Source organism: Falco cherrug (assembly GCF_023634085.1).
Source record: "Falco cherrug isolate bFalChe1 chromosome W unlocalized genomic scaffold, bFalChe1.pri SUPER_W_unloc_1, whole genome shotgun sequence".
NCBI lineage: Eukaryota > Metazoa > Chordata > Aves > Falconiformes > Falconidae > Falco > Falco cherrug.
In genome coordinates, this window is record NW_026599288.1 from 5,367,283 (window position 1) to 5,378,739 (window position 11,457).

General features: G+C 42.1%; 1 long non-coding RNA gene across 1 annotated transcript; it reads right to left on the reverse strand.

Moving 5' to 3' along the window:
- Positions 1 to 915: 915 nt before the first annotated feature.
- LOC129734886 (uncharacterized) lies at positions 916 to 6,173 on the reverse strand. The gene is made up of 2 exons (XR_008730431.1): positions 3,647 to 6,173; positions 916 to 1,244 (listed from the first exon to the last, which is right to left on the reverse strand). It is a non-coding gene; the product is annotated as an uncharacterized LOC129734886 (long non-coding RNA).
- Positions 6,174 to 11,457: the final 5,284 nt, after the last annotated feature.

Here is an 11,457-nt window from a genome sequence, read left to right on the forward strand (position 1 = left end):
TGGCTGGTTTTGATCAAAAAACTATTATTACAATAATGATCAAAAATAATAATCCCATTTGCAAAATGCCTTTAAGCCAGCCTCCTAGTCCCAACCAATTTCCACATTCAGAATACAGCATAAATACAGAATACAGAATAAATTATCTCCATCAAGGCAAAAAGGCTTCTCTTTAAGCACAGAGATGTTTGCTAGTTCAAGACAGAAACCCATTTCTTGTAGGGGACATCTGAAGCACTTTTTTTTTGGTGGGTTTGTAATCAATTCCGTATTTTTCCTTGAGAAGCTTAAGCTGTTCCTCTTGTTTCAGGAGTGTTTCCAACTCTGATTTGTCGACTAGGTCCGTATTTCCCAAACATATCATACATTTCCTCCGCTGTGATTTTATACGGCAGGTTCCGAATATAAAGGACCCGACTGACCTCTGGGGGCAGCCAGATGTTAGCTCGCTTGGCCGCTTGCATCGCCATGGCGCCGATCGGAGGGGGGGGGTGCCGCCTCGGAGAGAAACCGCGGCCGGGAAGGGGCCTGCCGGGCCGCGCGCGGCTGCTCGCCACTGCCGCGGGGGACCCGGATGCTATCCCATACGCTAATAACCCGGGTAATGCCTTTTTACAATCTATGTCCCGAACGCTCCGCTTTTCTAAAAAGCATATGAGCGAATCGTACGTTGCTTGTCTCTCCATACCTTCGTCAGCGCTGTTGCAGCCTTTGCGAGACTTCGGCGACGCGTGGCCGGCGGGACCCTCTGTAGGTGCTCCCGGGCGCGGGGACTGTGCCCTTCCGCCTCCCGCGCTGCTTTCAGGACCGGTACCCGAATCTCCGTCGAACCGTGGCTCGCAGGTTCAGCCCTCTCTAGGGTCCCTGTTAGGGTGCCATTTGTTGCGACGGAGGGAAGACACAGTCACTCAATAAGAGTGATCAGCAGACTTCATTTATTGTACCTTACAGTCACCTTTTATGCCTTGTTATAATTAGCTCATACATATTACAAAAGTTAAGCTCATTATTGGTTAGTTGCCTAAATACCAAGCCCGCCCCTAGTTTCTCTTCTGTAGTTATCTGTTCCCACCTGTAACATTCTTTTCCCACCACAATCTTCCTGATATTGTGTAACAAGAACAGCCAAGGACAGTGTATTTTTGCTTTACTTCAGATAAGCTGAGAGCGATGTGCATTTTTGTCCAGCCAGCTGGACTATGTCTATGTGACCCTTTTCAGCTAGCCAGTTATCCACAATGGTTCTAGCCCATTCTTCTAGCTGTGGTACGGGATATACAGAGGATTTCATAGCAGCTTTTACTGTGCAACTATAAGTTTCATTAAAATATATTTCTTATCCTTCTATATTTCTATTTTATAAAATAATTTTTATAAAATCAAATAATCAATCAAATAAAGTCAATCAATCTTAACTTATATAGCAAAACTATAACATGATCAAAACTACGTTTTATACACTGGAAGCCCAAGAATCATCTTCAGTGAAAACCTCACAAGATATTGAAATATTATATATAGCTTTGTTGTCAGTAAGCAGGTTCCTTACACAGTGCGCAGTGCCAATTCACACACCAAGTTGAGGTATTCCTTATTTCTTTATTCTAGTTTGCGCAAAGTAGGGAGCTAGGTGGTAACCCTCAAATGCCTAGCTCTCCGATTGTCAAAACTTTACACTATTTATACAGTTGAGTATACAACTGACGTGAGGAATTAGACTCTATAACTCGGAAGTTATAAAGTAGGTATGTTTATTGTGCGCAGTTGCACGGGGGATCGCTCCTCCACAAGCGTGCATGCCCGAAGTGACGAACCATCTCACATTTATACAATAAAACAAATGAATATTCAATTAACGCCTATACATATTCATTACCTAAACCCCGCTTCGTATGTTAATTAGCTTATCAGTCCTTTGCCTGGAATGTGGTGGTCTTGCAGGTTTGTAGGTGATTCATGTCCTTGTGACCATCTGATCTTCTCCAGCAAGGACACTTAGCACTCCCTTCCTCTAGATAGCATTGGAATATCTCTCATCTTTTTCTCATTCTTTTTTAAATAGCCCCTTTGTTAGAGGAAGAAGGGCAGGCATCTCCTCAAAACTGTAGGTGTCTCCTCAAAGCTGTGTGCCTATGTGACCAGACACCGCACCCATGACCAGTCACCATACCCACATTCCCAAGCAGACGTATACAATCACAGTCCATGTCCATTGTCCCCAATTCACACTATTTCTCCATAGCAATCCCCCCTTTTCTATCAAACTAAGTAAATTCTTTTACTTAAGCAGCCTTCCCGAATGATATAAAGCATCATACATAAGTGTTACCCTTTTAAACATTCTCCAAACCCACAAATATAACACTATGGTTAGTATTAAGGAAATTCCTAAACTGATCAATAAGATCACAATGGGGTGTACCAGTGTGTTAAGAATTCCTGTTGCAGAAGGTGACCAGCCAAAGAGAGTATCCCACCAATTATGGTTTCCATCCTGTTCTACCTTTTTTAAAACTTTCTTGATCCCCTCTACATCATGACGGATCATAAGAAGAGTTTCGTGTCCCTTTTCTTTGGTTTCTTCCAGTACACGTTGTAAATCTGCATGTTTTAATAGTTCTTTTATACTGCTTATATTTAGTCCTATGGGGGTAGGAATTATCATCTGTGATGGGGTAAAGTTGGATTTTAAGAATTGATGAGACACTACTGCGGCTGAGTAACTAAAATCGCATCCTGTGATAGTAGTAAAATTACAAATACAATAATTTGAATACTGTGCAGTCTCCTTTACCTCCCCATCTACGGTTATTGTGTTACACTTAGTTCTCAAACACGCACATCCCTTCCCTGCATATATAATTACTGTTTTCAAGTTTGCATTTGGTCGGGCCTCGAAATGACATATTTTCTGATCTGTATCTAAACAAGTATCCTGAGCCATTATAGTATTGCTTTCACAGAGGAAGCCCTGCTGCTCTCGCATAATACAAGATTCTAAATCTACTGTTTGCCACTTGTCGCCTGTCTTTCTGGCCCATGTTCTATGTTCAAAAGGGTATAGGAGCACCCCATTATGGTTAATTCCAAGGGCTACAATGGGGTGTATGGTAATTATTACTGCATTGTTGGGGCTCTTGCTGTATTGAATGATTATACTGAACTCTGAAGCAAGTGGAAAAATACTGAAGAAATAAGACGAGGTTACGGCCAGAACAGTGGGATGAAGAAAAAGGAGCAAATTGCAGATGTTTGCTCAAAAGCAAGGCCAACCGGACGTGATAAGAGGAGCTGGGAAACCGCAGAAAGGAGCCTACGTGCCAGAGAAAGCAGAAACAGAAATCTTCCCAGTAAACAATTGTTAACCAATCATATTATTATACGCTTGTAAAATAGCCAATCACATTATTGCACGCTTATAGAATGCCTTATAAAAGTCTACCTGGTTTGTACAATAAACGGATCAGATCTTGAACTCTGTGAGTATTTGAATCTGACTCCCGCTCGCCCGAAATGCCCGCAGCACTGCATTACGTATGGTTAATACAAAAGCTGTGATTGTGTGTGTGTTGGGGTCGTAGGTAAAGTTCACCATTTTCCACCATGACTGGAGTTTTCTTTCTACCTCCGTAGCATTGTCCCAAACCATCTTTCGAATTTCCGTAGGAAATATGCCTTCCTCTCCTTCTCTTATTATGGATGCAGCTATTGATTGCATCCACATTTGGGCTTGGATACAACTTAGAGCCAGGGCGACGTCGTCCTGTAAACCACCTAACGCCTTAGTGATGAGTTGATGATCTTCCATGTTTATTTGTTCCCACCTGGGGAGTACCTTCGATATCAACCATTGGTGCACCCCTAATGCTAATAATGAAGATTTTAGTGGTTGTTGTAGTTTTGATAGATTGGCTGTGGTGGCGGCTAGTTTATTCATTATCACTTCTGAATCTATGGAATTTAATACTCCGAGTCCTGTTCCCAACATTCCAGTTACATCTCTGACTATTCTGTTTCGATAGATATTTCCCCTTTGTCTTAACCAAGTTGTCCATCCCTCATAAGAGGTCCGTAAGAAGGGGGAACAGGATGGCTTAACATCAGAAACATTGACTTGTATTTGTAACTCTATTCTTTTAAGAGACCATTCTGGGTTAAACAACATTTGTTGCTGACCTGTATTTCTGATTACATATGGTCCAATTGTATAAATTTTTGGATTTGGTTTAGTTAATTTAAGATCAAGCGTTAATGGGGTTGTTGTAACTTGTTGCAGAATGGATGAAAGAGAACGGCCACGGTTCCATAGAAGGACTGTGTGATACAGCTTTTGACACAAGTCTGGAGTGAACCAAGCTAGGCCGCAGTGGGAAATTACCAGGCTTGCTAAAAATGGAAAATTACCAGGACTGCTAAAAAGGGAAAAGAGATAAGGTCATGCTGACCTTGTGCCTAATGTTGTAAATAACTTTGAGGAATTCGCGTAGACAAGAGAGGAAAAAAAAAATATATGTAGCTAGCTATCCGCCGAAACCGCAAGTAGGAGGACGTATGAAAGTGTAACCCTTTAGAGCTTAGCCAATCAGCAGATGATTTGTAGGCATAATTAACTGGAACTGTATATAAGACATAATCGCGCCGTAATAAATCGAAGCTTGCTTTATCACTCATATAGAGTCGGCTGCTTGCTTTCCCTCGCTCGTTGCAGTAACTGTGGTGGTGGTAGGAACAGTGGTTAGGAGGATTGTTATTTTGATCTTATAAGTCAGAGCTGTTCTTGGGGATTCCTTTCCTAGGCATATTATAAAGATGGGCTCAGTTAAGGTAAAATTGTGCCAACATTCCCGTGAATTAAAGCACATGGTTGTATTTAGAAGGGTAAATTCCTTATCTACCTTTCTGACATTAATCAGGGTGTCTCCCGAAATCTTGGTGTTATCCTTTTCATTATATGTTTGACACCCTACTTCGGTCGACTTTGTGTACATCCTCCCGATCCCATTGATTCCTTTGGTACACCTCATTTTCAGAAAAAAACACCATAGCTAGTTTCGTCTTTGAGTCCACCTTTCCCATTATTCCAGTGTGTTTTTTCTGGGCATGATTCCAAGGTCAGTTATCAGGATCTTGGTTGTAGGCAAGAGAGAGGGTACAAAAAACCACAAATGGTTTAAACCCACTATTGATCATTTTAACAATTTAAACGTTTCTCATATATACATATAAAATCTGTTTTGATCAAAATATCTTTTTTTGAGTTGGGGCTTACTGATAACAAGTTGGGCAAGACTGGCCACTGGCTCAGTCCCAGACTCTTTTGTTCTATATTGTTTGTTGTGGTGCCCTTCCCATATGGTGGATCCGCAACCGCTCAGGTTCACTTACTTGCCACCAATATTGTTCCCATTTGTCCGAGTAAATTTGAGTTTCAGTTCTTTTTTATCTGGGGTTACTTTCCACGAAGTTGCAGGGGCTTTCTTAATTCAGGTATGGTGAATCCAAGAATTCTGTCCCTCAACCTTGATTGCAGTGTAGGTGGTGAGTAGGACTTGAAAAGGTCCGGTCCACTGTGGTTCCAGGGTTTTATCTGTAAAACACTTAACATATACATAGTCCCCTGGTTGTATATCGTGAACAGGTCCATCCAGACCCCTACTACGTGTTCCCATCACATGCTTTTCAATTCTTATTAATTGTTTGTTTAGTGCCACCATATAGGAAGTCATTGTTTCTTCACCAATCTGTGAAGACGTCCCCTTGTTACCGATTAGTTAATAAGTTAAAATCGATTGATTCTATTTGATTAATTAATTGATTTTATAAAATCATTTAATAGAATTAAAATGTAGAAGGCTAAGGAAAAAAAAAATTATAGGAAACTTGCATCTACGCAATAAGAGACGTTATGGAATCTTTTGTACGTCTTGTACCAAGGCTAGAAGAAGGGTCTGGAAATATTGTAATAACTCTAGGGTTGGAAGGTTCCCATTGTATTTAACCAGTCTTCTGTATGTAGAAGGTGTATTGAAATGTCAGAATATGAGATTAATGGGAACTGGGGAGAGTCGACTGGAACAGCTTGTGGTTACCTGCCAAGAAATCGTGAACTTTAGTAAAAGTTAATTCCGGCAGGGGGAGATCGCGATCACCGACTCATATACCACCTACCCAAATCGTACCCCAGACCCATTTCTAGACCTTTCTAAGCTTTGCTGCGCATAATCGGATATAGGAGGAGAGTATGTAAATGATTTAGGGAAATGTTATGATTATGTATGAATAATTAATGAATATGTATGAATAAGTTCTATATATGGAATATGATTTTGGGACCTAGTGTGCGTTGATCATGAGAGGACTCGCTCACGCACCCGGCCGTCAATAAAGAAGTGTCTGCTTATCTACATCACATTGGTGTCGATAAGTTCTTCAGTCCGAGATTTCGGTAACACCCTTTTGTACCACATAGGGTCATCCATATAAAATTTCAAATGGGCTAAGCCCCTCTTTTGCTCTTGGTCTAGTTCAAATTCGTGTAAGAGCTAATGGCAAAGACTGGGGCCAAGTTAGATTTGTTTCTTGACCTAACTTGACAGTCTGTTGTTTGATTAGATGATTCATCTTTTCCACCTGGCCACTCGATTGTGGTCGGTATGGGGTATGTAATTGCCAATCTATTCCTAGATGGTGGCTGATCTGTTGTACTATTCTGGGCACAAAATGTGGTCCTCTATCCGAGGACATTACCGCTGGGACTCCAAACCTAGGTATTATCTCTTGGAGTAGTATTTTGGTCACTTCCCGGGCTTTAGCAGTTCTGCACGGGAAGGCTTCTGGCCAACCTGAAAAGGTATCTGTTAGTACCAATAAATATCGATACCCCCCTTTTCTAGGAAGTTCCCAGAAATCGATCTGCCAATGTTGCCCTGGAACATTTCCTCTACTAATGTTCCCTAGTTTTATTTTATTTGCTATATTGGGATTATTGCATAAACACATTTCACATTGCTGAGTCACCTGTTTTATTACAGTATACAAGTTTCACCCTATCAATTTCTGATTTAGACTTTTATATAAAGTATCAGCTCCCCAATGCGTCTTATTAATAATAGGGCTGTGGTCCATATTAAATTGGATGGTACCACTATACGACCATCCCTTAAATAAGTCCACTTATTTATTTTATTTTATCATTCATGTCCTGAATTACTTTTAAGTTTTCTTTAGAATAGTTTGGCTCTTGATCTGTACTTACAGTTTGGATTTTATCGTCTGGTATTAAGGATAATTCCTCCTTTCCTACCTCCTCTGTTACTCGTCTGGCCTCATGGTCGGCCAGGCAGTTTCCAATTTCCAAATCGGTGCCTCAGAGTGGGCCATTCCTCACATCAAGGTCTGGCATGGCATATGTTCCCACTGCTCAACGCCTACTGGGTTGCAGCCAACAGCGGAGCTCAAGATTCTTCTTGGTGGCAAACACAGAGGCCACCCCAGTCTTGCCCTTGACTATGGTAGGAGGCACCTGACCAACCTTATTCCTTGTACTTCGTTGTCAATGCAGAGTTTCATCTGCACATCCCATAACTAGTCATTGTCATGGCAAAACACACAGATTTACATTAGTAGATCTACTACAGAGTGTATTTTATTTCAGTTTCTCTGCCAATATCCCCACAGCCTTGCTGACCAAGGGATATTGTTTTTATCTGAACTGGGCAAGCCTCCCCCTTATCATTTTTACTGTAACAGGTAAAGCATTTTTCACCTTTCCCGGAAGTTATTTTCAGATACACCTGGTTAAAAATTTCTTTTACTTCAGGGAGGTCCTCTTTTCCTCTTTTCTGTTGAATTAAAGATAAGCTCAATATTTCAATTACTTGATCATATTTAACTTTTAATTTCATTTCCCCTTCTTTAAACGTCTAGATGTTCTAATAAATCTCATCCCAACAAAGATTTTGGTGAATTTGGCATTCTTATTTGTCTTCTTAGTTTGTACTTTAAAGGTTTCAGGATGTTTTCCTGGTGGCCAGCAGCTCCCACAACTGTAACAATTTTTTTTTTTTTTTTTTTTTACTGAAGTTTAACAAATAAGTTGGGTTTGTATTCACTAAAATTCCACCTCATACCCATTCCCTGCCCTAAAAGGGGCCATTGTAGGACAAGGCCTCAAGGACAAGAGTCCAAGTACTGATAGCCTGATGAATAGAGACTTGTTAGAACTTGTAGGGCACAAGCCCTGGGAGCAAAGGAACAAGCTAACTGCAGAACCCTGAGCCGTCACAGTTGAGGAGGCAACCAGACGGACAGAGAAACAAGTAGCCAGATAAGGGAACAGATGGCACCAATATGTAATCAAGAAAGCCGCGTAGAAAGAAACTCCCTAACCTTGGAATAGAAATTATTGCTAGGTCAAGATAAACTAGTAAGTTCCTATTGTTCTAACGGTGTGCCTTAAATATCAACCAATCAGTGTTTTTTACGCTTAAGATTTAACCAATCAGTGTGTAATATGTAGAAGGTAGAAACGTATATATTTGTAAGAAAATCACTAATAAATGGACATTTGCTTGCATCAAGCTGTGTCCCGTCTCTTCATTCGCCGCAGGCCGTTACCGGTCCTGTTGTACTGCAAATGCTGCAGCAATTGGGGTGACATTGTCAGGTCCTTCTGCTCAATTGTCAGCAACAGCAACCCCCTCCTCCTCACCAGCAGAAGGGTTCGGGGCAGGAGATGCTCTTCCTGCTCTGCAGGTTACACAAGCCTGCCTCTGCAGCAGCACTTCTGTTTTAACTCTTTCTTACCCTGAATGCAAATCTGCTCCTTGTTGCTTTAAGTCTGTGTTATTACATATCAGGCCTTTGCAGGCAAACAGAAAACATCCTGCCATGCATCCCAGCATGATTCAGTCGCACCTTCGAGGGGGTACGGGGGTTTGTACAAACTCACCCCAATACTTCAACACTTTCACAAGGTCTTTGATTCTCCACCCACCCCCGTCTCAGGTTTTACATACATCAGTACAAGTTTTTATCTTACAACGTGTTTCATTCTGGTTGCTCCACAGAAGGAACCGCAACCTGAGCTTTTAAACACAAAAATTTCAACAAGAACATCTTTCTAGTTTAGGTCTTAGGGTTTTTTTCCTATCCTTTTCTAGAGCCATAATCAAAGATCAGGTGATGTTAATCCCGCACTCTTTCTAGTGTTAGTACCATAGGATCCCGAGGGGGTACTAATCCACAGTCCTTTTGCCACTCAGGTTTGTCCTGGAGGACGAAGAACATGTCTGCATATGATACTTCGTCCCATTTTCCTTCTCTTCTCAGAAACATTAATTGCAGGAGAGTGTTATAATCAAACATTCCTCCCTCCTGAGGCCATTTCGCATCACTCTAATTTATACAAAGGCCACCACTGATTACAATATTTAATCCATTTCCTTCTATTTTCGGTACCACCCTGTCCTGCGATATCACTCCAATGTTTTAATATACAACCCAAGGGCGATTTTTCACAGGGCTTACTCCTTCCATTTCCCATTTTGCAATTTGAATTACTTTGTTTTTCTCCGGCCGCCTTAGCCACCCAAGGTCGGAAACGTGGATAGAGCTCCTTACTCGTTTTGCACTCAAACGCGTGTCTCAAGCACTCTTGCACTCACACTCAGTCAAAATAATTAAGCTATACACGGAAAATCAAAATGCGCATCTCAATTACACCATTCACACTCTCCGGGCAGCCCGCAGTCACACAAGCAGTATGTTATAAGGTACCGTGCACTTATGTACAACTTTTAGGAGCACTAACAGTTCACAAAGTATGCATTTCAATGAACAATTGCCAAAAAACAAACAACAAACAAAAAACCAATTTTTCCTGGTCTTAAGCAGAGTGTTAAGTTTTCCGCTATTTGCCACGAATTACCAGAATATTATTACTTTTCAACATACATTTCATAACTCCGAGTTTTGAACATGTAACAAGACAACACATAGAACAAACAAGACACAGAGCGCTATTTCAGTTGTTACATTCTAGGAATTCCCCAATTCTTAAGACAACCTAAAGGAAGTTTTTAGCTTCCTCTTTTTCCTACGCAAAAGTTTCCCTTTTACTTTTGCTGTGAGGTCCCTCTTGTTCCTGTGAGATTCCGCCTTATTCCGTCCCGCCCCCCGCTTTCCGTCACGAGGCCTCCGGGCTTTTAGGAATGGCAGTAACCTCGGGTTTGCTCGATCTGCCCTCAAGATCGCTAGCGGCCACCCCTTGGTCAGCAAACCCCCTCCCAAGGTACCTTTCCTCCTGGGGACTACGCTGCGCGCCGGACGTCTCCGTGCGTCTCACCAGCCGCCCCGTTACTAAACATACCGTTTTATCCGCGGATCCAGGGGTTTCTCTTCTGCTCCCGGGTGAACAGCTGAGAAGAGGAGGCTCCTCCGAGGAAATCTCCCGGGGCGCGCCTAGGAGCGTCCGCTCCGCAGCTGGTCCCTCAGCCGAGCAGAAATCCTCCTGCCTGGCTCGCCAAACTGACGTGCGGAATTAGACTCTATAACTCGAAAGTTATAAAGTAGGTATGTTTATTGCGCGCAGATGCACGGGGGATCGCTCCTCCACAAGCGTGCATGCCCGAAGTGACGAACCATCTCACATTTATACAATAAAACAAATGAATATTCAATTAACGCCTATACATATTCGTTACCTAAACCCCGCTTCGTATGTTAATTAGCTTATCAGTCCGTTTCCTGGAATGTGGTGGTCTTGCAGGTTTGTAGGTGATTCATTTCCTTGTGACCATCCGATCTTCTCCAGCAAGAAGCCTTAGCACTCCCTCCCTCTAGACAGCATTGGAATATCTCTCATCCTTTTCTCATTCTTTTTTAAATAGCCCCTTTGTTAGAGGAAGAAGGGCAGGCGTCTCCTCAAAACTGTAGTTGTCTCCTCAAAGCTGTGTGCCTATGTGACCAGACACCGCACCCATGACTAGTCACCATACCCACATTCCCGAGCAGACGTATACAATCACAGTCTGTGTCCATTGTCCCCATTTCACACTATTTCTCCATATCACAAAGACATCAGCCTTCATTGGTACAAGTTACTCCGTTTCCCATTTCTCATGTAATTCCCTCGCTTCTCATGTTAAGTCTCAATTTCTTTTGGGTCTGGGGGATTTCTTGAGTCGGTGGTTGCGATTTCTCCCTGCCGGAATTCCCTTTCCCTTAATTTTGCTGAGCTCATTGCTTGTGATGAGCTTCCTATCAGCTCACCTATCTTGTGGAGGTGCTTCCTTTGTGAAGCTCCTTTTCTGAACAAAAGGATTTGCCTGTGCTTAAGGAAGCCCTTAGCAGGGTATACAATGAGCTTGTAACCTGAATTAACCCTTAACAACTCATTCGCTCCAACTGTCTCAAAGTCAGACCAACAACAACACATTCAATTCCATCAACCACCCG